This window comes from Tyto alba, unplaced genomic scaffold (assembly GCF_018691265.1).
Source record: "Tyto alba isolate M040663 unplaced genomic scaffold, T.alba_DEE_v4.0 Super-Scaffold_45, whole genome shotgun sequence".
Taxonomy (NCBI): domain Eukaryota; kingdom Metazoa; phylum Chordata; class Aves; order Strigiformes; family Tytonidae; genus Tyto; species Tyto alba.
Genome location: NW_024881321.1, coordinates 38,639,434 through 38,664,356, shown reverse-complemented (window position 1 = coordinate 38,664,356; position 24,923 = coordinate 38,639,434). Strand labels below are relative to the sequence as shown.

At 41.4% G+C, this 24,923-nt stretch overlaps 1 long non-coding RNA gene across 1 annotated transcript; it reads right to left on the bottom strand.

The window, feature by feature from the left end:
- On the bottom strand, positions 1-24,828 carry LOC116962631. The gene is made up of 3 exons (XR_004407684.2): positions 24,781-24,828; positions 22,463-22,522; positions 1-530 (listed from the first exon to the last, which is right to left on the bottom strand). It is a non-coding gene; the product is annotated as an uncharacterized LOC116962631 (long non-coding RNA).
- Between the last annotated feature and the right edge of the window lie 95 nt (positions 24,829-24,923).

Genomic DNA, 24,923 nt, shown 5'->3' with positions numbered 1-24,923 from the left:
GACAAACTCTATACCTGACAGAAACTATTTTGATAATGATTCATTTGGTTAATTTAATTATACCCTCTTCCTTTTACAGGGAGGAAATAACAGCTTTCTAGCACTCAGCAGAGAAAGAATAAATTGTGGCAATAATTCTAAGAGGAATAACAAAATCTTGGGCAGTACTTCTAAGGTCAGGTATCTACAACTGGGCAGACAAAGTCATATCAGACACCTCTGCAGAGGTGCAAGAACCTGAACTTCCTCTTTACTCCATTGGTTTTTGGTAACAAATCAGCATGCTTGAAAGTTAGGCCTTTTGTATGCAAGTATCATCTCAGGGCAGATACAAATGACAAATTTTAGAAATAGGGTCATAGCAAGCATCATCAGGCTTTTCTTCTCCTCTCACTGGAAGACAAGCTCCTGTCTGGACAATCCCGAGGTTTCCGCAGCAGCTATAGACTGCAGGTCTTCAGAATCTCGGATGACATGTTGGTTGTTCACCCTTGAGAGATGGGAGATTCTTCGGACTGGAACATGGATCTCTGGGCAGAGGGAGTCAGATGGGCCAAAAAGCCATGAAAAGCATGGAAAAATTAATAGCAAACAGTTATTTCATACTTCTTGCAACAAAAGAACTTTGAAATACTCATTCAAGGTTCAAACACAAGGCTTTAAACTGAGAGATTTGTTACTTTTTCGCACAGTACATAAATGTATTTTGAACACCATAGAAACTTAAAGTGGGATCAAAGGTGGTTGAATCAATTCAGAGAAGATTAATCCACCAGAAGATTTTAAATATAAACAACCTTCAGGCCAAGAAGTCCCACTACTACAAGAAATCTTGCTGTCTCTCATCACATTTTCCTAAGCATTAGCGACTGAATATGATGGTGGAGTTTGAATAATGGATATTTAGTCTGATCCAATTCTTTTATCCAATCTGGAGATCAAGAGAGGAAAAACAGGAAAAATTACTAAACCAATTAAACTGCTGGTAGTCTCAGACTGAAGTGCTCAATGACCTCTTCATAGCCCAGAAATTTGTCCTGATTTGCATGCTCTATTTTTTCATCTGAAATTTTGCAAAATGTTTCAGAATTAATTGCAATTACTTTAAAAGGATCGATAATGTTGTAAGATATCTCAGAACACAGAGCGTACCTAAAATAAATTCTTAACTTCTTTTTTTGGAGAGAAAGAGGTTTGGAATAGGCTTGTGTGTATGTTCAGAAAATATTAAAGATGTCCTTGAATCAGATTAAGTGCTAGCTCTTTGGATCCTAATATCTTGGCATGTTACCAGATGGCAATCTTAGTGATTGAGTCATTTTGTATAGGGAGACTTTCTTCAGATAATGCCCAAGTGAGTCATGAGATCTAATTCCGTTAAAAAGAGTCATGAGGCCCACAATCTTAATTACATTTATGCTACTAAGTGCAGGAATGCTTAATGGAAGAGGACAAGAATAACTCATTCTGAGCCCCTTCCAATGGAACCATAATAGAAGTAGCACTGTCCATGACTGGATGCATGACTTTGTCTCTGTGCAGCCTTCCAGTTATGAGTTCCATTAATGCTGGAACGGTCACGATACCATTAGTGAGATTGGAAATGTGGGGTAAGGGGTGTGGAAGATGCTAGAAGTGATGGTCTGGTGCTTTCCAGAGATTGTAACCTCTGCCTATCTCTCTCTGAGTGACATTCTCTTAGGTGAGTTCACATGACAAGATAAAACAATTTAATGACTGCTGAGTCTAGATAAACATAGGCTCAGGCACCACTTACATTATTCATACAGGCAGAATCCACATTTTCCTGTACTAATCAAAGCGTGGGTTGGTTTTCTGTGTCAGATGGATGCAACAGAGATGGGGTTTTACTCACACAACGTACACAAGAAAATAATTGTGTTCTACACCCTGTTAAAATGCAATTATTTAGAAGACCTGCCTCATATTTTCACAGTTCCTCAAAGACTTTGTCTAAACAGGTATTCAAAAATTGATATTTTTTGAAGTCAAAATAAAACTACATTTTCAAAGACTTTTGCTGGCTTTTCTTCTACAGCCCAAAGAGGAGATGAATTAATCTGCGCATTTTTTAATCATCAAAACTGTATTCTGGAGTTCTTGAGTTCGATACATGACAGGCAAATTTCATTCTGCACCTCTTCCCTTTTGTTTTCATTCACAAACACCCCGAAGAAACCATAAAAAATGCCACCAACACAGTATACACCGCACGTGGGCAAAGCCCATCCCTTTGCTGGGATGACACATACAGAGCAGCAAGCCAGCGCGCTGGGCACACGTGGCAGGAGCTCTGCTCCGTCTGCACCAGCCAAGCATCACGGCGCAGCACCGGCGTTGTAGAGAGGGTCCCGAGGAGCCCCTGCTCGCACCTTGTGAGTGCCAGGGGGTTGCTTTGGGCTGCTGCAGCTCCAGGACTGGAAAGCCCATGAGCGGCCGGAGCTCACGGGGTGCGCTCCTGGAGCGTGGCTTTCGGGGGCATGCCAGCAAAATGACTGCAGCACTAGCAGTTCCCTTGGAGAGTAATGACATGAGGGACAAAGGTTCAGTTAGCACTTCCATTAGTCATGCAGTGAATATTTTAATCTCTAAACTCCCCAACTACCGTGTTTAACAATTTCTTTATCGCTTGTTTCTGCAACTAATTAAAAAATAGTCATCATTAAAATTGGATAAAACATATTTCATCTACTGCTTCGCACCTTGTCTTGACTGAAAAGGAGGCTTAATGCCTTGACAGAACTAAATTGGTTGCAAGTTCCAGACTGCTGAAGCAAGCTTCCTATAACAAGATGATCTGTCTTCAAGTCATTTTTGTCTTGACAGCTGCAGACAATGATTTCATCAAGTCTAGCATAAAAATGCCATATTCTATTTCCAAACGAATCCTAATCTTGTAATCCAGCGGAAAAAATGAAGGGTGAAAAGGTAACACTTCAAGCGGTGAATTTACAAAGGCTTCGGCATAGAGAGTCCAGTTTGTTTCAAATCAATTAACTTGAAAAAATCCACAACAAATAATGAACTATTGTTACTTAAAAGTTATTGATGTCATCTTAAAAGTTATCTTTAGCAACTAATTATTTAGCAAAATTTTAGTTTTACATACTAGTCTGGAAAGTTTGCACAGATCCATATTTTATTTTCATTGTAGCTTCTGATATTGAGAAGAAAATCGCACTGAGCCACAGACATCTCAAGTTGAGACTATGAACAGAGAGGGGCAGAAGGAATGACAATCTTCAACCTGTTTGGTGTCTTATGTGCCTAAAAGATATCTCTTGCGAGAGTCATGCAGGATGCTTTGTCCACCTTGCCAGAGACAGCCTGCAACAGAGCCAGGTATGGAGCCTGTTTCGCTCAGGCTCACTCCAGTATTTTAATAGCATACATCTGATCCAGTTTTTGCACAATCACAATTCACTACTCCTGAAAAAAACAACAGCATATAGGTACAAAGATCAGACCAAATCACTGGTTATACTGATATCAAGAGAGATGTCTGCCTGTGTTCCAGCAATGTGTGATAACCTCCTCTTCACTTGTTATCCAAAAGCTTGTTTCCTGCATGCTTATAGAAATAAGAGCAACATAAAAGCAAACAGTAATTCAAACTACTGGTATAAAGAGCTAGCTCTATTTATTGATATTTGATCACTTGATACTTATTTGTACAGATGACTGTAACCTAACAAGGATAAAAATAAACAAAAATATATTTGCCTAAGGATGCCTAAATGAATGTTACCTCATACACTTAATTACAGTTGTTTGAAAAAAATACTTACTGAAAGACTTAAGAATACTTCCACACTATTCTATTTCTCAAATAGCTGGACTAGATGGTCAGTTCTGTCTTTTCAGAAAGATATTTTACTGGCACAGAGAGGTCAGAAGGCCAGATCATGAATCCTCTTTTACACAAGAAAATGATAGTAAATACAACCCAAACCCCTTAAGAACAGTACACCAATTCTACCCTCACTTGGATTATCCACTGTGCTCCTGCCAAAATGGTGAGCTCTGTTGCAGTCTTCTACTATGACCTTTGCAGGACATCAGGGCAGCAAGATACCTGTCACAAAGTGCTTAAAAAGCACAGTGGAGGCAGCAGTTGAAAATCTGGGTAAGGACCCTACAGAAATATAATACTAAAGATCCGGTGTTATTTTGTTCTTTCCTCCAACACAGTACTCACTGAACAATAAATCATCCTAATGAATTCATCAGATAAATGGTCATTAGTTAATCAAAGTACAACCAATCCTTATGGCAGTTCACTGGAAAAAAAAAAAAAAAAAAAAAGTAACAAGAATGCAAAGGGCTTAAAGATTAATAACAATTAAAAATTGAATTAAAAGGCTTGTAAGAGAAATCTCTCTAAGCAATCTTCATTTTGGTCTGCTCCAGCAAATTCATTTTTAAAAACTAGCTATTAAAATAAAAACACCCTGTGAAATATTTTCATTGTCTCCTCACAGCCCCTTTATGAATTTGTGCCAGCAGAGCTATTAGCAGTGATTGAAGGTGAGACAGCCAAGATGAAATTCTCCAGAGAACAAGACAAGAGACACCTTTCTGCCCTCAACCCATCAAATATAATGAATGATAGGCACAGTGCATGACAGGGACTGAAGTAGAAGACTGTGACAAAGACAGGCTCAGGAGTGCTTCAGAATAATTCATTCAGTTGCATTTGGCAGCAGCAGGTCATAATATTTTCTGTGTAGCTACGCTGTCAGTGCAAGAAAATAAAATACAGAACAGCATTTGCATGCTGATTCCATTTCCATCATAAAGAAAGGAATAGTGAGTTAATCAAATGTTTAAGTTAAATTCTGCCTCCTGCTTCCCACTGCCCGTAAGCACACAGAGCAGTATGAGCCGGATGCATGAGGCTGAACAGGGATCAAGGCCTAATTAGCAGTGTATTGATTACAGCTACTTCTTCTCCTCTCTCCCTCACACGATGGTCCATACTGAAAAAATCCAAGGCTTTATTAATCGGCTGTGCTTGGAGTCTTTAATTGCCTCCCTGCTGAAAGAAGAGTTGGAAACGTGGCACCACCCTTCAGGAGAGGAAAGGGAGCAGCGAGAAACTCAGAGAGGGGCCAAGTCCTGAGGTGGAAATCATGCTCCCAGCAGCAACATTGCAAGCCCAGCTGCCATCCCACGGCTGGCACCTCGCCTTAAAGACAGTGACTTCTCCATCTGTGCTTTTACCTGCTGGAATCAACGCCCCCAGGAGCCCAACGCCTCCGTGTCCCCATGGGCCCCCAGGCACAGCGGGGCAGGGCTCCATTGAAGCAGCACGTAGCCCCCGCCTGAATTCAAGACACCCACACGATGCGGTTGGCAGAGGACTTCTGCAAGGTTCTACCACATGAGGTGGTGGGGGCAGACAGCATCGGCATGTTCAAAATACATTAGACCCAGAAGTGGACCCTGAAGGCAGGGCTAGGCTCTAACACCCCTACGACGGCTGCCCTGGATGGCCGGGAGCCTGAGGAGAGCAGACTGTGGGAGACCAGGCTCCCAGCCCAAGCCCTGGGCCCCGGGCCCCCCATCAAACCCAGCAGGACATTTCCTATGTTCTTTGGGTCCTTCTCCCTCCATCTCCAATGGATTTGAGCTTACATGAATGCACCAAAAATGCCTATGTCATGCTGCCCAGAGCAGATGCTACATAATTTCCCTGCAGTTTATCTACAGTAACCAATGCATTCATCTAGGATATGGGGAAAAAAAAAAAAAAAATATCATTTATTCAATGATGTAAACAGGTTCAAAATTTAAATCCCCACTCGTTGCTCATCACTAATGTAGAAGCCATTCCAGAGGACAACTAATGTAGAAGCTATTCCAGAAGACAACTAATGTAGAAGCCATTCCAGAAGACAGACAACTTTACCTCTTCCTCCTTTGGAAACACCAGCACATTAAAATGAAGCAAGCATCATGCTAGAGTTAAACGGAGAACGTGCCCTACTCTGAGGCTTGTTTGAGCATATTTTGATATTATAATGAACAGTCTTTATACAAGAGGTATAAAATGTTTTTGCAGCAGGGACTGGTACAGCCAGTGGGTTAGGCAGGGACTTTCCTTAAAGATGGAAGATGTGGCTTTGAACTCCCACCAGACAGGAGAGGGGATTGAACTTCTGTACATCAGGTCACGTATGACTGCACTGAACACTGAGCTTACCACTGGGGAGAAGGAAAGACGCTTCCACTGGTGGCATTATACAACCATGACCCTTTGCTCTGCTTAGAATAAAAATGAGCATTGGCACTTACTTTCAAGAGTTTTGTTCAAGGGGTCCCCAGAGGAGAAAGGCACTTTTTTTGAGGCAGGGGACAGGCTGGCTCAGCAGGCTCTTTGCCAGTCTCCTCTGTGTGGGGTTGCTCAGGATCCCCATCCTCTACGCAGAGGTTGTCAGCATTCAAACCGAGTGCTGGTGACCATTTTAGGAGCTCAGCACCTAACACTCTCCAGGGGCATGGTCCCCGGTCCAAGTTGTGACCTCCTGATAGGAACAGCTAACAGCAAATACTTCCTTCAGCACAGTAACACACTGACTGGGACAATCTGCAACTTCCTTGCCATGTCCTAGGTAAAAAGATAAATTATGATGAATTACAACAGGCAAATTGTTAGCTTTTTTTAGTACATTCAATTCTGTCTAGGAGTTTGAACTATATTTCCTACACAGTCTGCTACCAAAAACTACTAGTGAATTTGAGCTAATAGAATAAAATCACATGAATATGAAAATATGGCAAATCTGGCTTCACAATGTATGCACACAAGAAGATCTGGATATTTGCCAGGCAAAAATATCTCCAAAAAATGCAAGTAATAAATATGCTTCAATAAAACAAATTTAAATATATTAGATGTGGTTATTTGAGCCTGGAAAAAAAAAAAAAAAAAAAAAAAACAGCATGCCAGTGAAATACCTTCAGCTTTCAATGTGCCTACATGGGATGACACAGAGACCTTCTAACAAACGCATATTTATCAGTAAATGCCAGTGCTCACCTGTCAACTACAGTTGTCAAATCTCACCAACTGGCCTTAGTGGAAAACACAGTATGAACATCAGTAGGAGTTGGTATTAAAGTGCATCTGTAGAAACAGCGTTACTCTCTTATTATTTGTTTTGTATAATCTGCTGAGGAAAACTTTAAGATAACACAACAAAAATGTTACTTCTGGTGGCCAGTTAGCTTGGAAATGCTGTTCAGAGACAGCATTTCTGCTCTGACATGGAGATGCTATGAGGGGTTTGACACGTGGTTTTGATGTGAATGGGGAAAGTTCAGTATGTGCTTTCCTCGTACTGAAAGCAACGAATGAGAAAAGGTGAGCAGGCACCAAGCATTATGTGATGAGTATTTGAACTTTCCAAGACTCCTGAAAACCACAAATTCCTTAGGTTCACTTATTAGTAAGAAAAAGTATTTCTCAGCCTTGTGAGTTACCAGAAATTTGACACTTTAGACAGACTTGAAAAGGGAGTTTGAAACCTTCTTATAATTATGCTTCAAACTAAACATTGTGTAGGATATACAACCTCATATACGAGCAGGTCTGCTTCCTCTAGATTGATTTGAAGTGAATGTAATCCAAAACCCGAATATTGAGAAACAAAACAGCAAAAGCATATGCTTAATTTGGGATCAATGCCATTTTCCTCCCAGGTTGCTCAGGTACTTGTTGAGCCTCTATCTGTGCTCTGTCCAGGAAATTGTGAAGAGGTGAAACAGATAATAAAGGTAGTGAAAAATATTCATAGCTGATCTGACAATTTTGCATTCTTACAATGACTGAGTAAGAGTCAGTTCAGAAATGCATAGGTGTCTGAGGTAAAATAAGATTGTCCTACATAGCAGGACGCATGTCAGTTCCCACGACTGATTCATAGTCATCCATATTAACTATTGTTTTTCACAGTAGCCATGAAAGCTGAAGTCTTGTATCAGCCTGTGAATAAAGAGTAAAGACCTGGCTCCATTGAAGACAGCAGCAAAATCTGTGTTGCTTTTATAAGGTTTTCCAGTAAAGAAATAATACAGTAATACGGCATCAAAAGAAGACTATCAGTTAAGTGGAGTACAAATATTCCCACTGGAAGACAGATTAGATGAGTGCAGGGAGAATGGATTATAAAGCCTGATTTTAAAATAAGTGTGGTCATCATTTGATGACAGCAGGAAGCAGTGTGTATTTCTTTTCGCTAGCATTTTGCACCCCTAACGGAAACCCAGTTAGGTCTGAACCATGCAAGTGTTTAAGAATTAGAAATCTGCCTGCATTACATATGGTGAGAAAAGGACTGGCTCAGTTTCATTGCCCCCAGCTGCACCAGGGTTTGGCACCACGTGCGGCTGTGTGCAAGAGCCACTGCACAAACTCCTCCAGACTGAAAGAAACCGACAGGGATGCTCTAATTCATAGGTCATGGACAGAAAATAACCACCAGATTTTTCTCTCTGAAACAGATATTTACTTTCCAAAAGACAGATAGCTATTTCCACCTTACAAGGAATTGCTAATCCAGCTTTTTAATGTTAGTGATTCTAACTGAAGTGCAGAGTATATCGGCAACTTGTTTCAGAAGTGGATGCACTCCTTACTGCTACCTGTCTGGAAGCAAATACAAGGCTCTCCCACGACAAGTTAATTTCCATATAATGTAAAATACAGCCTGGTTCAGTAGAAAGCACCAGTACTACCCAGTAGGTTAGGCTTTCTCCTATTTTTAATTAAATTATTAAGACAGAAAATAACAGAAATAAAATGGCTGCAATCTCATGAAGGAAAAGGAATGTTTAACAGTCTCAGATTACTTCATGCCAGATTACTATTATGCCTCCGTAATTAAATGGAGTATATGAGATATCACAACTGCATTTTACGAAGTTGGAATCCAATGCTTTTCAAACTAAGGTTACCTCTGAATAAAATCAAAGATTTTCAGAAAAACGATAAACCTACAAATTTTATGCCACTGCTCTCAAACTTCAGTTCAGCATAGATTCCCTCAAAACAGGGATGAGGGCTTTACTTGAAAAGGTCATCCTGAACCTGCTTATCAAACTTGTTTGAACCCATGCATAAACTGAAAACCAGAAGACTCCCTGCCTTGGCTGGGAACAAGTGGCACAGGCTTCCTGGGCTCACAGTGGCTCCTAATTCATCAATAAAGGCAGGTAGAACATGAATATGTGGGAATGCTTGAAAAATATTTACCTTTCTGTACCAACCACCGCTCTTTCCAAACTAGCCCAATTCCCTCACACGGATGGTATTTCCAGTGAAGCAGGTAAGAATCTTTTCTGAACCTGGAGGCAGTACCTCATCCTACAAGAAATCTTAGTGATTTCAGGGGGAGTATTTGCAGAGCAGGAAAATGTCTAACACTGGGAAAAAAGTCAAATATGATCCTGAACAAAATGAAGACAGATGATTCCAAGCACGTGTGCGTATCACTGAACGTGCTACAATACAGCAGTAGCTGTGACTGGCTACCCAAAGGGCTTTGTCAGGTTAGATCACCTAAAGCCACAGTGCAGGTACAGTTCAGTTTAAGATGAAGGCACTTAAATTTAGGCATTTGCATGTAAATATGTTCATATGAGCAAGGATTTGAAGCAGCCATTTGAGTCAGCGGAGAGCTGGAGCTTGATTCAGCTGCCCAAGCACCATCCCTTTTGCAAAGCCTTGCTGTTGAGATTTCCTGGGGTGGGGCTGGTAACTACAAGAGGCACAGGACCTGCCAGAGACCCCCTCCCCTCCCGGGCAGCCGCTGGAGGCCAGCGGGATAACTAGGGCACCTCACCTACGCTGAGGCAGCTGAACCATGCCCCGGGTTCACATGGAAAAAACTGCATGCCTGTACCTAAATGTAAGTGTTTTAGTCTGGAGCTGATTAAGACTGATTAGGACCTACCTGTGGTACCTCTGCACTGGAGGTAGACTCCTGCCATGACTTCTGTGTGCGTACGAGACACAAGAAATGAAAATCAAAACTCTTTCTGTGTCCACAGGTACTGACATCTGTGTGCGTGGTATGACCCACCTCTGTCACTATTTTAGCATTCACAGGAATACTAACTTTGGGAAGAAGAAAACACAGTCTTAATTCAGGAAACTGAACAATAATGACAGGCTCGCCTATGTACACATCACTTTTTTTTCCCCAGAAGATACTTTAACAGGTATTCACAATGTGTACGCAAGCTATTCATCCCTTGATAAACACATCATTTTATTTTTCAGTACCTAGCATTGTAAAGGGTTTGACCAGTCTAACAGCAGTTCTAAAGGCAGAAAAAAAAAAAAAAATACAAAGCTTTTTAATATATAAAACTGAAATAATTATCTCATTTTGTGTATCGATTCCTCTCAGAATACTTTGAGGCCTGCAGAGAGCTTGCATAAGAAATTCTGATGGATGTATTTTGTCATTCTCCTCTCAGAAACAAAGCAGCATAAATAAAATAAATAGCAAAGTAGTCTCTCTCTGCTGCATGACACACAGGCAAAAATGGTATAAATCACCTTTAGTATGTCCATGGGGAAGTGTTTTCAGAGCTCTGTTTGCCTATCAGTTTACAAATGAGGGTTTAATCTTTGCATGTCAAAGGTAACAAGTAGGACACAGGAAGGTTTATTAAAAGTCATGATTAGTTTGCTTCAGATCTGAACAGTAACCTGCTTCTTGGAAACCTGTCAAATGAAGGCCCAGTTGTTTCATTTCAAGCCTAAGTGGAGCATACCTGAACACAGTGTTTTTAACTCCTCTGTTTACACTCAATGCATTTGCAGCTTGTTGTTGTGGCAGGGCAGAGCCAACATCCCCAGCCTTAGCATGCCCAGATGTCTTTTACTTATAAACTGAAATCCGAATTTTATCAGTGTCTAATGCTCGGTTTAGAGACAATTACACCACCTAATTTTTATTTTTTCTAAATTACTCCTATATAATCTCAACCTTAACTGCATGCTGGTATGATTTGTTTCTTGCAAACTGTCAGAGGGCTGATGTTTTATTGCGGATGTGATGACTGCAGTGAATGTGTGACTCATTACCACATCTTTTATTGATGGGGCTGGGGGTTTCACTGCAGGACATCAGCAGAGAAAGAAAGACGATTTGCAAATTAAACTCTGTGCAAAGAATAGCATCTTGCAGGAGGTTACAGCCATGAATTAGTTGCCTCTTGGGGGGGTTGGTCTTTTGCAATCATGTTCTCACTGGTTTAGCATTTTTCCATCTTCAGTCTGATTTTATTTCTTAGTCACAGTCAATTCTCTTTCTTTTTGCCCAGCCATGTTCTCATTGCTGTATGCCAAAATGAAACCACTTAAATACAAAACACACAGTGGTAGGCAGTTCCCTATTTGTCTCTCCTTGAGAGCCCTCTCACATATAGTCAGTCAATGCAAAAGTAAATCACTGTTCTGGAACCTCTCTTCTCCAAACACCTAGATATCCTGTTTTTCACACCTATTTTTCCTCCCCAGCCTTCTAAACCAAACCAACATCCAGGCGCTACCTCTGGCCAGACTCTCATGTAACATCTATTCCTTTCCTTCTGTGAAATAAAAATAAACAAACCCACAGCTTAGTGAAGACCAAGGGTTTGACAAAGTCCATGCATTTCTCACGAAGTAACAAGATCTTTCTCAGCTCCCCATAAAGCCACTCTCCCTTAATTTTCCACACACCAAAGCAGCAGTGAATGAACAGAACCACGTAGACCTACAGTTTAAGTTGGCAACCTACAATTATCTCAGGTGAGGCTTCATGCAGACTCTCTGAGAGCAGAAAGGGCTGCAGGTAGTTTTAAACTATTCATGCTCCCTCCCAGCACTGAGCTGATGCAGGGAGTGGGGGATATCTGGGAATCAATCAGACAAGTTGCAGTTCTGGGCTTTGGCTAAAAGGGTTATTCACGAGAGATTTTTGTCAGCGAACTGTTTCAGCGGTATGTGAGAGACCAAAAGTGAATTGGAGGGGAGTGAGGATGGGACAGAGGAAGAACTGGGGACTGCACTTATAAATAGTGTGTTTACTGAGATGAGAGAGAGAAAAAAATGGGAGTAGTCGGAGAGTGTTACAAGCTTCTCTCTAGAAGAGAGTGAGTAATGAGAATTATGCAGGACAGGTGGGAAGGCACCTTTATTAAAGATAAACCATAACATCACATGCAACAACCTTATAATGGGCTACAGCTACGACAGAAGAAATTCTTGTACTAATCTTCTGGGAAGATACAATGAGATGTATCAGTGTGGACCTGTTGCAGTTTCTCTTGGTTTTTACTTGCTCCAATTACTACCCATTTTGTTTACTCTTTTGCCATATTGCAAATCAAAATCAGGGCAAAGTTAACATATCTTTCGCTAACTGGTCACAGGCAACCTCTTGGGGAGAGTAAAAGAGATGTGACTTCAATAAAGACCTCAAACCGAAAATATTTTTTTCCTTCATTATTTTTTTCTATCGTTTTGGCAAGTTTTGTAATCAGTGATTTCACTTTCTCTTTGCCATGATAATTATGTTCCTCTTTACACATCTCCCTCTTCTTACATGGGATTAAGAAATATTAGCTAAAATCAAGTTTTAATGTTACCAGGAAGAAAATGTTCAATATACGGATGTGCCAGTATCTCTGTGTGTGTGTGCATGCTTTGCAAATATATATATATATATATTTGTGGGATGCAGGGAGGGAAAGGTTTTAAAACTCTCAAACCTTGAAGTCCAATAAGTGTTCATCTAGAAGGGAATGAAGCAAGTAGCTTGCAAGCTCCCACAAATAAACACCCCTGTGTTTCCGGAACTTGTGTCGGCAATGCTTGTGAAGTAACTTGCCCTTCAAGTCCCCTTCAGATGACAGGTGGGACTGACACCACTTTTTTCTATCTGTGATGGCCATCACTAGTTGTTGGCAACAAAAGTTCTCCACAGTTTGAATCCAACAAGAAACTAACAAAAAATTAACATCTGGCTCCCTTGCACAAGTTATCTATCATTTCAGAACTTATTTTTCTGTTAAAGAACTAACAAGTATTTTTGGTCACAGTCACTAGATCTTTAATTTAAAAAAAAAAAAAAAAAAAGAAAGAAAAAAAAAAAACAACATATGAAAACAGGGCTTGTGCTAGATTCAGCTACATTTGTTTTGTACCACCTCTGACACTATTTAGAGAGAAACAAATACTCAACTTTTGGCAAACTACTCTGGACTGAAACTTAGAGATAATATAAATCTATTTAATACTTCTGACCATTTAAATTATATAGCAAACGTTAAATTTCAATGTGATGAGTATTCTGAGACCAGACAAGGATTCAGAGATCAAACAGGCAAAGTCAAAAGCCAGGACTCTTTGGAGTCACCATATATGCTGCTGCTTTGGAAAGACCAGACACAACTTGACCTTATTTAGGAAGGGTCTTCTTTTACTTACAGAAGATGATCCCTTAGGTCCCATCTTGCAATCACTTTAAACAGAATAAATTATACTAGTTAAAACCAATTACACTGTCCTCAGATTCACTGAATGCTCATAAAGCAATGAACACTCTGTCTCACTACATCTTTTTCTTCCTGACAACTGTGATAGACACATAGCTCTAAAAATGACAATATTGAATTTTGCCATTTCTTTATTGATTATTTGATCTTGGGGTTACTGATACACTTAATTTTTTATTAGCATACTTTTGAAAAGCTGCAAGAAACTTTGCATAGATGAACTTCCTTTGCATAGGGGAAGTCCAGATAATTCATAAACACTTTGCCAGTATATACTAGTGTCCAGAAAAGATCACAAACAACTAAATAATAAGCATACTGAATGTCTCCAGTAACTGAGTCACTAGTGACCTGAAGGCTATGTTTAAAAGGCATAATGAGCAAGTTTTAAGCAGAGATACTCATAAAAAAAAAAAAAAAAAAAAAAAAAAAAAAAGAAAAGAAGAAAAGGAAAAAGGAGAAGAAGGCAACATTATTTTATTTAACATCAGCTATTTTGGCTACGCCTGAATGAGCACTCAGAACTAACCACCTGAGGCCATCGCTAGTTTTAAGCATGTGCTGACATCACCGCTCAGTCTGTTCAATGCAGTGCTACAATTGACTTGGTTTTGGGATAAAAGGGTTGCAGGGTACCTTAAACAGCTGTGACTGAGTTAACAGCTTATCGAAGTAGTGGCACAACAAGGGCTGTCTTCCAAGACAATGAGATACTACCCATGTCTTCTGTACAATTAAAAACAAACGTGAAAAACATGTCTCTCAGGAACATCTAAGGCACTTTCTGCTGAAACAGCTATCCTAATAAAAACTATCTTCCTATCAGTTGAGGGTATATGACAGATTAAACATATGTTTCAGAAACACACTGGGAGCCTACTGAAACCCAAGCAGTCTATAAATGACATGCAACCTCCTATTTTTTTTCTGATACTGCCAATGTACCTCTCTTTAAAAGCTTTCCAAAGAACTATTATTTTAACCTACAATGTTTTTTCACTGCTGTTGGCTTCCACAAACACTGCATAAGGAAAGAGGAAGCCCATTACACTAATTTTTTTTTTCTGCTTTTGTCCTCTGATGAGCTTGGGGAGGGGAAAAAGAGAAAGAAACATCTCCCACAGGCAGCAAGTATACCTAATAAGTGTGCTTGTGTTCCTCTCACAGGAACAATTCATTTTCAATTTTAACGATAGTGACTTCTTATGTGCCCTATTATTCTCACAGTTTTATAACAGATTTCAACACTTACAGGAATGCAACCATGAGTCCTTACCAGTGTACAAAATCCATGTGTGAGAAAATTTAAATTATTCCACAGCTTCCCATGCTGAATGGCATCACATTGAGCCATGTTTTATTCATCAACCACAAGCCTGACTTTAAAAAAAAAAAAAAAAAACAACAACAAAAAACCCTTGCCTGCTGTTTAAAGCAACAAAAAGAGCCTTCATGTCAGTCATTTGCTCTATAAACTGTAGCTCCAGGGCAGACTTAGGCCTGAAGTAAAATAAGAGCATCTTCATGGATGTCAGTGCAGACACTGTATCAGAAAGCTGCGGCAAACCTGTATTCAGAAACAGGATGATAATGACAAGTGCTTTCTGCCACAGAGGATGCAGCTTTTCTTACCAGAATAGAAGTCTTTTGTGGAAAACATGCTGTGATTTTTATGATTAGTGATTTCCACACCCTCATTCAGTTCATCTTGTACCCTACACTCTTATATGGCTGCATACATTTGCGTTTCCTCTTCTTATGAATGTGTCCAAAGGCTTCTGTGGCAAAGGCTTCTTTTGTCTTTTGACATCAGTACAAGCTACTTTGTTAAGTGTACTGTGGTAGATCCAACAACCAATATGGACATTGTGCCATTTTCCAGTAAAGCTCTGAGAAATGCAACAGTGAGAGAAAACAGTTCGTGTTTACCAGGCTGAATGGCCGAGGACAGATCTCTGATTTGAGGATGCAGCTAAACACCTAAGAAATGTGTCTTAAGCAGTCACATCTCCACCCTGCTCGTGTCTCAAGGCTCTCTAATGGCGTAATTGTATTTAGATTACTGCTGTCCCATGTGTGCAATAAATCCATACCCTCACAATTACCACTGACACACTTATTCAGTCGTACAGGCAAAGACTAAGGAAGACAGACACAAGATGTGCTGCTGATGCATCTGTACAACAAATAACTGCGTCAAAGGGTAAGAAGACAGGGTAGGCGGGAAGACTTACTTTGATCCTTTTTTGTTTCTGTGTGCAAGTCACCATCTACAGATTAGTAACTACGAGAAGTTTTGACATTTAAGGATGAAAACTTATTCTGTGCAAATTTTCATATTCACCACTCAGGATGTATCTAGGACAAAAATAAATTGTGCCTAATTACTACCTGCAGAGCCATGGCTGTGCCTCTTATCTAAGTTAACAGCAGCCACAGATGGACAATCAAGAATAAAATTTGGCCAGCAGTCAGGATGGGAACCTGTAGAGAAGTTATGTTTACCACATCACAGGCAATACAGTAGTGTTAAAAACAGCAACCTTCATCAATAATTTAGCTACCAGGCAGATCTGATTCTGCATCAGAAAGCTCCAGCAGGAAAAATCAAGTTCGTAGTCTTTATTCTGGCATTCAAAGATGTTTACTGCTTTATTAGAAATGGCAATAAGAAACTGTTTCCCCTCTTTCATCTCACACTCATGAATGTGTTTTTCATAAGGAATAAAGTGGAACAGCCACCAGCTGGTAACAAATTTCTGGTCATTAGTGCTGACTAAGGCTGGATTTTAAATCATGAACTTCCTTAGCTCCTTCAGTCTCAACATCATTTTGCAGCAATCCCCACATCGTATCCAAGAAGCTGAGTAGGTAGCTCTCTTGGGTTTAATGTTTAGGTTTTTTGTTTATTTTTTGAAGATGCTTTTCTATTGGCACCATGAATAGTCTGCCTCAGCAGGCTCTACTAAAAAAGCCGCAAAGTGCTTTGGTCTCCTGAGGAAAACCAAACTCCCCCCTTACCAGCACTTTTAATAGTACCTCAGCCAAGTACCTGGTAAATTGCTGAAAGAAATAACAGTCGTATAGCCACCAGCTGTTGGTGGACTATCCAGCATGGGGATACATGGTGCTGGACATAGTGGCATTCATGGACACTCTATGAGCCTGGTGAACTTGGCTTTGGAGCAGTATAGTTAGGCAGGCAGCATGATGTAGCATTGCACAAAGTTGGCATGGGCCTGGATATGTTAGAGAGGATAGAATAGAGATGCTGAGTTAGCTTCACTGCAGCAACATTTCAATCATATTCCAGCTCTTGCATTTGAGCTTTTTTAATTTCCCTTTATGCTGTTACACCTTCTGATCTTGAGTGACAAATCAAGAGCTGGGGTTCCGTAGGTGATTCCAGTAAGGAGAAGCCAGTGAAGTAGTTAGCCATCATCAGTTACCCTTGCATTTAGAAGAATGCCCAAACAGAAAGAAAAAATTTGTCTAGGTTTCTGGTTTCATCTTTCCTCCCTTATACAAGTAACATGGAGCTGATTATACTACACTCTAAACGCTCTTCCCTTCTAAATAATCCTGCCACTAGCACCCTGTCCAGCTCACTTATTTGAACTTTTCCATTTGCAGGTCCAAAGCAAATGACACACAATGTCTCCGCTCTGCTGGCTGCAAGAACCAGCAAAACAGTAACTAACACAGCTTCTTCCTTCTTCTGAGAATTTCCTGCAGCAGTATATGATTCAAGGGCTTTATCTTTGCAGAGAGGCAAAGTCAGGGGAAAAGACTTCTATCGTACCCGATTAGAGCCCCTCTTGGGCTACTGAAAATTATTCACCAAACAGCTTAGCAGTGAATAATGTGTGACAGTCAGGCTGCTCAGCAGCAGCTTCAGAGGAGGAGTCCATCTCCAAGCAGCTTCCCTGATGCTCATTAGCCCTGATTAGGCACCTCCCTAAACTTCAGCAGCTCACTGGTTCAGCCCCAGGATGGGGTCCCTCTCCCTCTCCACCCCTGCACTTCAGGATGCTGTTGCCAGGGTAACTTCTTCTACTGAGGTTTTAGGTTCAAATTCCAACATTCACCTGTTCAGTGTTCATAACCCCTTGTTATTTTCCCTCCAGCCTTCTCTCAGCAAACCAATCTGGTAGATATTTACCAAACACCCAGGGGAAAGGGACGTGGCCATGGGTGAGGAGGAGACTGTTTTTCTAAAGCAGGGGAAAGTTACAGAAAATAAGTTCAGTCAGCCACAAAGCTTCAGCTGGTTCATCTCATGTCTGGTGCTCCATACCCTCAAACTCCACCAGTTCTACCCTTACAGCTGGTCCCAACCACACTGGGTTATTCTGAGCTTTTTGTGGCACAGGGACAGCTTGGACACATGCTGGATATTAACACAAACACAGGTACTACATTCATGAAAAACTGAACTACAGAAAGTATACAGGCTATGAAAAGGCAGTTGAGCCCTGGACAAAAAGTCCCAAAGCCACCAGGATGCTGTTGAACAGATACAATGGTCTACTTCATGCAAAACTCAGTGATAGAATCAGGGAACTTTGGGGTAATTTTGTATGTTCACAGTGTTGTACAACATCCTACTTTCCTGAAAGTCAGCCGGACTGAACACTGAAGGTTTTCCCACTCTTGCAGTCTGGTACCTCAACACTGTACACTATTGTCATGGCCACGCACAGATGCCATACAGTATGCCCTGTAATTGTTTCCTTTATCATTTAGTGTTATTCTCTCTTCCACATACCCTGTCCTGCCAAAATAATACATAGATCCAGATCATCCACACATTCCAATTACGCTTCCAGGCTGCCTTGCACTGCCCCTGCTTGGGGCAGAAATGTATGCTCCAGTACTTCATAAAACATTCTCAAATGAAGGATCTACTCATTTCAACAAAATTCAGTCCAACCCATAATGAGATAACCTACTCTGTCAAGCAATTAACACATTTCAAATGGCCAAACTGCATCTGAAACCTGCTGCTTCTAAAGGAGACTGGTTCCTGACCTTAACTAAATAATTCACACTTGCTAACACAACTATAATTGCAGCCTAGTAACTCTGAAAGTGTTTCAGAATGGATATCTGAGGCTTAGTCTCAAGCCCAAAGGCAATCACATTTATTATGTTTTGCAATTGGCAATCACAGACACAACAGTTAAAATCTGCTTTGAAGAAAAACCCTTTGCAGCTTCACCTGTTTGTCTGGGAGATCAAATTTTTAAAGGGGAAGGAAGAGGAATGACAAAAGCGAGACATCTGTGTTGGGCATGTCTCAGACTTGGGAACTAGAGTGAAGAAGCAGTTCAAAATGTATCAGGCTATTCAATTAAGGAGTGGAAGAAAAGAAAGTGCCCATAGGTTTTAAAATGTCATGACATTCTTGTACAGAAAGAAGAGTAAGAACAGGATGTCCAGAAAGGTCTCTGTTTTCACTTTCAGGCAAAATTGCAGCAGACCTTACAAATTTAGACTACTCAGTATTTAATTAAGTTGCTGATCAAAGTTTCTACCAAAGCCTGAAAAGGACTGGAAGGTGGTTTTTGTCTTGTCCCTTTATGATGCATAAATTTCAGCCCTGCATTAAATACATTTTTAAAAGAGCATTACATTGTAAACCTGGTCAATGGAGGCTGTGTGTCTTGATTGGTAGAGTACTCTATTCCCCAGTGGCACTGGCTGCCTATTTACATTGAATTTCTAAGCCATCCTTTATTGCAGTATGTATCTGTGAAAGCATTCAGTGGTGCAGACAATAACAAAGCATAAACAAAAGGGGTTTGTATTTTAAGCCATACATTGGAAATACAGAAAAGATGACCTTAAACTACTACAGTAGGAAATGGCAATGGACAATATTGAGGTTTACTTGTTTGAAATTCTGTGTTTAGGGAATTGTTTGCCTGCGGGAAGAGGTAATGGAGAATCCAGTGCTTCCAGGTCTCCGGCTAGCCTTACTTTGGGGTTTTTGAAAGGTGACACACAGCACAGTGATCCAGCCATTGCATGCTTTCAGAAAACACCAACTCAAACTCCCACCGAGACTTTTAAAAATAGAAATGTTGCAGGAACTATGACTGCTCAGTGAAGGCTATTTTTCTTGATTCTTAGAAAGCTCTAAGAGAAAAATGCCTAAGTTATTATTTTCCACTGCTAAAGTCTATGCTTTACCCAATTTAGGCCATGCAGTTGCCCTGAGCACCATTGGTGAAGGCAATCCTCCCCCACCTCCATATCTGGCCAGCACCAAAAAGATGGAGCATAATTCACAAATAACTAAGTAGGGTTGTATCAAAGAAATAATAGGCATGGTTATCAGGTTTCTCCTGTTATGGATATAATCCCCAGGACCTCATAAGTCAGGGGATGAGCCCTTCAAAGAATATTTTTCCTTTGGGTTTCTCTGTAAGAGGAATTATTTCACTCCATTTTGGTTTCCTTAGCACCCAAACTGATCAGGAGAAGAAATGCAGTTTCTTTCCAGAGCCTGCCCACTTGCACAGCACATTGCTGTCAAGTCGCCACTGGGGTTTGCTGACAGAAGAGGACAAAAAAGGAAAAAAAATGGGGAAACTGGGATTTCTGTAGACAGGTAATCTCTGTGTCTTCCATCCAAGAAGAGAAACAAAACTGGTAAGAAGAAAATAGTGGTAAGAAGGGGAAAAAAAAAAAAAATAGGCAAAATCAGTGCTTGGAGGGAAAGAGATATGATGAAGGCTGGTAGGACCTGCTGAAGGAAAGAGGGCTAAACCTTACACAGGGCTAAAAATAGGAATTATGAAGACCTGCATACTGATCCAGGAGCTGCCTGAACTGCACAACAGGGCCTCAAAGGAGGAAGGCAGGGCTGAAGTCTCCTCTGCTTCTCTCCTGGATGGAGGCATCAGCCTCACCTACGAGGGAGGGGGCTGCCCCCACCTGCAAACAAATGCTCTTCCCACTTGTGAGGAGCGCCAAATCCAGTTCGTCTGTTGTCTGGGGAGTTTTCTTCCTGCCTCTCCAGCCACACAATGGAAATTTCAACAAGGCTGTATGGTTGTGATCCTCCCAGCCTACTTGGTCCACTTTATATAATTTATCTCAGCCCAAGTGTTGGAGAGTGTAATCTGTACAATAGGCTAGTGATTACACCAGTCACCCAGCTCCAGTTCGAGTCCACATGTCAATGGGTCTCATGAAAAAAAAAAAAAACAAACAAAAAACCAAAAAAACCTACAACCAAAAAAACCAAACAAACACACCCTCCCACAGATCCCCCTTTAAAACAGCACGTGTTTCTGAGCTGAGGAGGACTGGGTCCAAAAGAAAGGACAAAACCCAAGAGTTCCTTGTGCTGTTCTCAGACTACAGAGAAGGAACTATAGAGAGGGCTCATCCCAGATGATTGTGGCAGCTTGCAGAAAAGTTGCAGGTTCTTCCAGCACACGGATCCAGAAACTTTGTGGCTTGCTATACCCAGTGGCACAAGAGGGAAAGGATCTATTTTCAGAGTTCCCAACTGCTTGATAACAAGCCTAAACTAAAAGACAGGTCCCCCAAATCCCAGAATCCCAGGAAGGAAGCCACGTGCTCCCTTCAGTACTTCATATCAAAGCTGTTCTCCGTGCTCGTGTCTACCCTCCCTACAGCTCAGAGGTAGGGAGGGCACCTACATTTCCCCTCCTAAGAATCAGAGTAAGGGCAGGACAATACCCAAAGCCAGCAGCCAAAAAGTGCTCCCAGACCCAAATAATATCCCCGTTTTTTTTCCCCCAGGCAAGAGTGGCGTGATTTAAGCATCGAACTTCAGCAGAGAATTCACAAGTACAAACAGCAAGTAAAAACTGAAAAGGAGCTTTGCCTACCCCAAATGCAAACACCAAGTCCAGTTTGACACCAAACTCTTCCCATTCAAGGAAGCCTGAGCTTCTCAATCAGAACAGAAAATTTTACTAGGCAGTTGGGTACCTGGAAGTTAAATTTCCCAGTCCCAGAGCTCCTTCTGTAGAGTGAGAATTTAGGTCCCTGCTTCCCTCTGTGGAAGCAAATCAGCAGACACAGACACATACCGGGTGAATTCACCCCGCAGCAGAGACACCGTCTCCCCGAAGCACCTCACAAGGTACCAGGAAGGGATATTTCTTATCACGGACACCAGCAGCAGATTCTTCTGCACCTTTGTAAATGAACGCGGAATTTGCTGAAAATCATAATGGGACGGGGGTGGGGGGCAAGATCTATCATGAAGAAAAAGGGGAAGGAGCGAGTTATTACAAAGCAAAGCAACAGGTGCCCAGCACCAGCCAGAAAAATCCCAATTCCAGCAGCAGGGTCCTGATTATTTTTTCCTCGCTAGCAACAAACTCTTGCTCACTTGGGCAAAACGCAGCGAAAACGTCGCGATTCGACCTGTTTCTCACTTGGGAGAGTGTAAGCGCTGCCTCCCGAGGCGGGGAGGGGGGCTGAAGGGTACGGTACGGGTGCTGACCAGGGTGGGGGGCCGGGAGGGGCCGGCGGGCACGGCTGGCTCTGGCTGGATTTGTTCCCCACACATCTGCCATCATCTGCCGGGGTCGGGGCCGGGAGGGAGCCGCCCCCCAAGGTCTGCGAGTTTGGGGTTTGGGCCCCTTCGTAATTAACTCCGGTGTTTTGATAGGCGAGGCAACGGCTGATGAGTGCCGGGGATTTTAGAAGTACCCTTTGCGTTTCATTAAAATGCCTTACAAAATGTTTCCTAAAGGTCAAAGTGCTCCCCATGGCGCTCGGTTTCTTTAGATTCTTTGCATTGTGAGAGAGACAAGGGATTTTTTTTTTTTTTTTTTTTAACTGACACTCTCCAGTGCAATAAAAGCTCAATCAGCAAAGCACTTAAGCAAATGCTCACCTTTAAGCATCTAAGTGGCTTCTCAGATGGTGGTGGAAATAATTGCATTTGCTCAAAGTCCTGTAGAGCAAGACATGAGATCAGGGTAAAAAGGAAAAAGAGCATGCTTAGAAAACTACCTGTCTCTAACTGACCAAGGAATCACATGTCCATATTCTAGATTCAGACTCATGCATGAAGAAAAAGGAATGAGAAGAGTATGTGAAGCAAAAGTTTAGTCTGACATGAAGAAAATACATATTATAAAATCACTCCACTGCTTGAATTATAATTAAAAGGAAACAGGTAATTTAAAGTCATTAGCAAGGTAATATCCAGCAGTTCCAAAATTCTTATATTATCTGTTTAAACTATTTATTGACTTTACAGAACTGATGCTTATAACCTCAAATCCTTCCCGGACTGTTTAATATACTAAAAATCTTTCTCTACTCGTGTGTCTAAGAGCACGAAGAGCAATACTAATGATAATTTTACAACCTTTATACCAACTCTGGTTTTATACTTGAGAAACTCAGACACAGACTGTCTAAAGCTACAATTTAAGCTGTGTTTATCGATCTTGGGTGACCAACATGAGTTACCTATTGAGTCTGCCTCAGATATAAAAGATGTTTCCCTTATCGCTTTATGGACTGTGCAAAGAAGCTGAAGAGGGAATAATTTTCAAAAGAAAAATAGAGGACCTGAAATTATCATGCTGAGGGATTTTTTAAAGAAATGTATTTTTAGAACAACTTCTAATTAAATTGTGGACTTCGGTGCTGCATTTTGTTAAGGATATCAAAAATATAGAAATATCTTCCAAAAGGATTATCTAAATTCGTGGATGATAGCTCTACCAAAGAGCTTTAGTGCTATAGTCTTGTTTTTCAGAACTGCCTTTTTATAGTCTTATGTATATTCAAAGCACATTTTCAATCAACTCCTGCACCACTTGTGAGTGTGCTCGGCACCACCACAAATCTATCCCTAGGTCTTTCATACTGTTCTCTAGGCAGTGTAATACACGCCATTAGTGGCCAACTGTGATGATTTGGCCTTGCAGCTTGCTGCCACATCTACAGGAAGGCTTTGAGCACCCAAGTGCAGTGTGATCGCCTCTGTAGGCAGCCGGGGAGTCTCAGAAGAGCCAGTCATCTCCTCCAGAGTAATGGAAGTTGCTTAAATCCCTGGTATCAAATTTTTGCCAGCACATTTTGCCTAAACCCCACTAGAATGGGATTTCCTTAAATGTAGGTGGTCCCTCACACATCTAATCCAACAGAGAGCATCAGAGCATGCTTCTAGGAGAAGCTTCATGCTTCAAAGGGAAACTATTGCTCTGGAAGGTAAAAAACCTCCTAAAACTAGGTTGGTTGTCTCAGGACCTGATGTGTGGTTACAGCTGTCATGGAAAACTGTACAAAGTGAGAGAGTTAAGGAGCATCTAGTACCCACCCTGGCTGCGAGCAGGCCTGCAGACAGCTATTTCCAGCCACCCAAGAGCCACCCAACAGTACTTGCTATCTGTACCAGATCCAGCTGGTCTGGGTGCAGCACTGACATTTCTGGGATTGAAAGCTGTCATTTCATAATCAAGTTCCTATATCAATTCTCCCAGCATCCTATGTCAGTGATTTAAGAGCTTGTTAAGGAGGAAAGCAGTGGGGGCATAAACAGAAAAGGCTGAATTTATGAAAAAATAATAGGTCATGAAAAGCAGCTCTATGGTTATGAAGATATCTGTGCTGATCTTCTAAGAGCAGAGTAGGAGTGCAAGAATGAGAAGATTCTGGCAGGAAATCAGGTAGAGACAGACAAGCCTTGGAGACCAGCCAGTATTTCTTATTGGAAAAAAAAAAATAACTCACTTCAGTCTTGGAGAAAGTGATTGCTCCTGTGGTTTGCTACCGCTGTTTTGTGACAATAAGAGAGCTGGGTAAGTGACCCACTGATGTGGGAGGTAATACAAAATTAGGTTTTACCATGAGAATAAGTAAACATGCAGTGAGAATGGTGGCCCACTACCTGGAAGAGCAGAGGCTGTTCACAGGACACTGCCCAGAGGGCCTTTCAGCTGCTTGTTCCCAAAGTGAACTGCACGGGTTCAAGTCCTTTAGTTGCTGAAGCTGGGCTAGTGCAGACCCGGCTTCATCCCATGGTAGTTCCCGAGTATAACCCATGCCCTGAGTGTAGGCTTGCATTTGCTGGGATAGGAATCACTCTCTGGTTCTCTTTTACTTATAAATACATAGCTCCTGTACTCTCTCTGCACTGGATTTTGAGTGGGCCTAAAATCAAAACACAACATAAATATAGTAACAAAAAGCACTTACGGATTTAACACCACGTATCCACTGCAATATATCGCAGAGCCCTGGTCCTTTCAGCAGCCCACAGCTGGGTTTGCTTCTTGCAGACACCAGGGACCTGGTGGGTGCCCAGGTCATTAGGACAGTGTCAGGTAAGAGCTGGAACC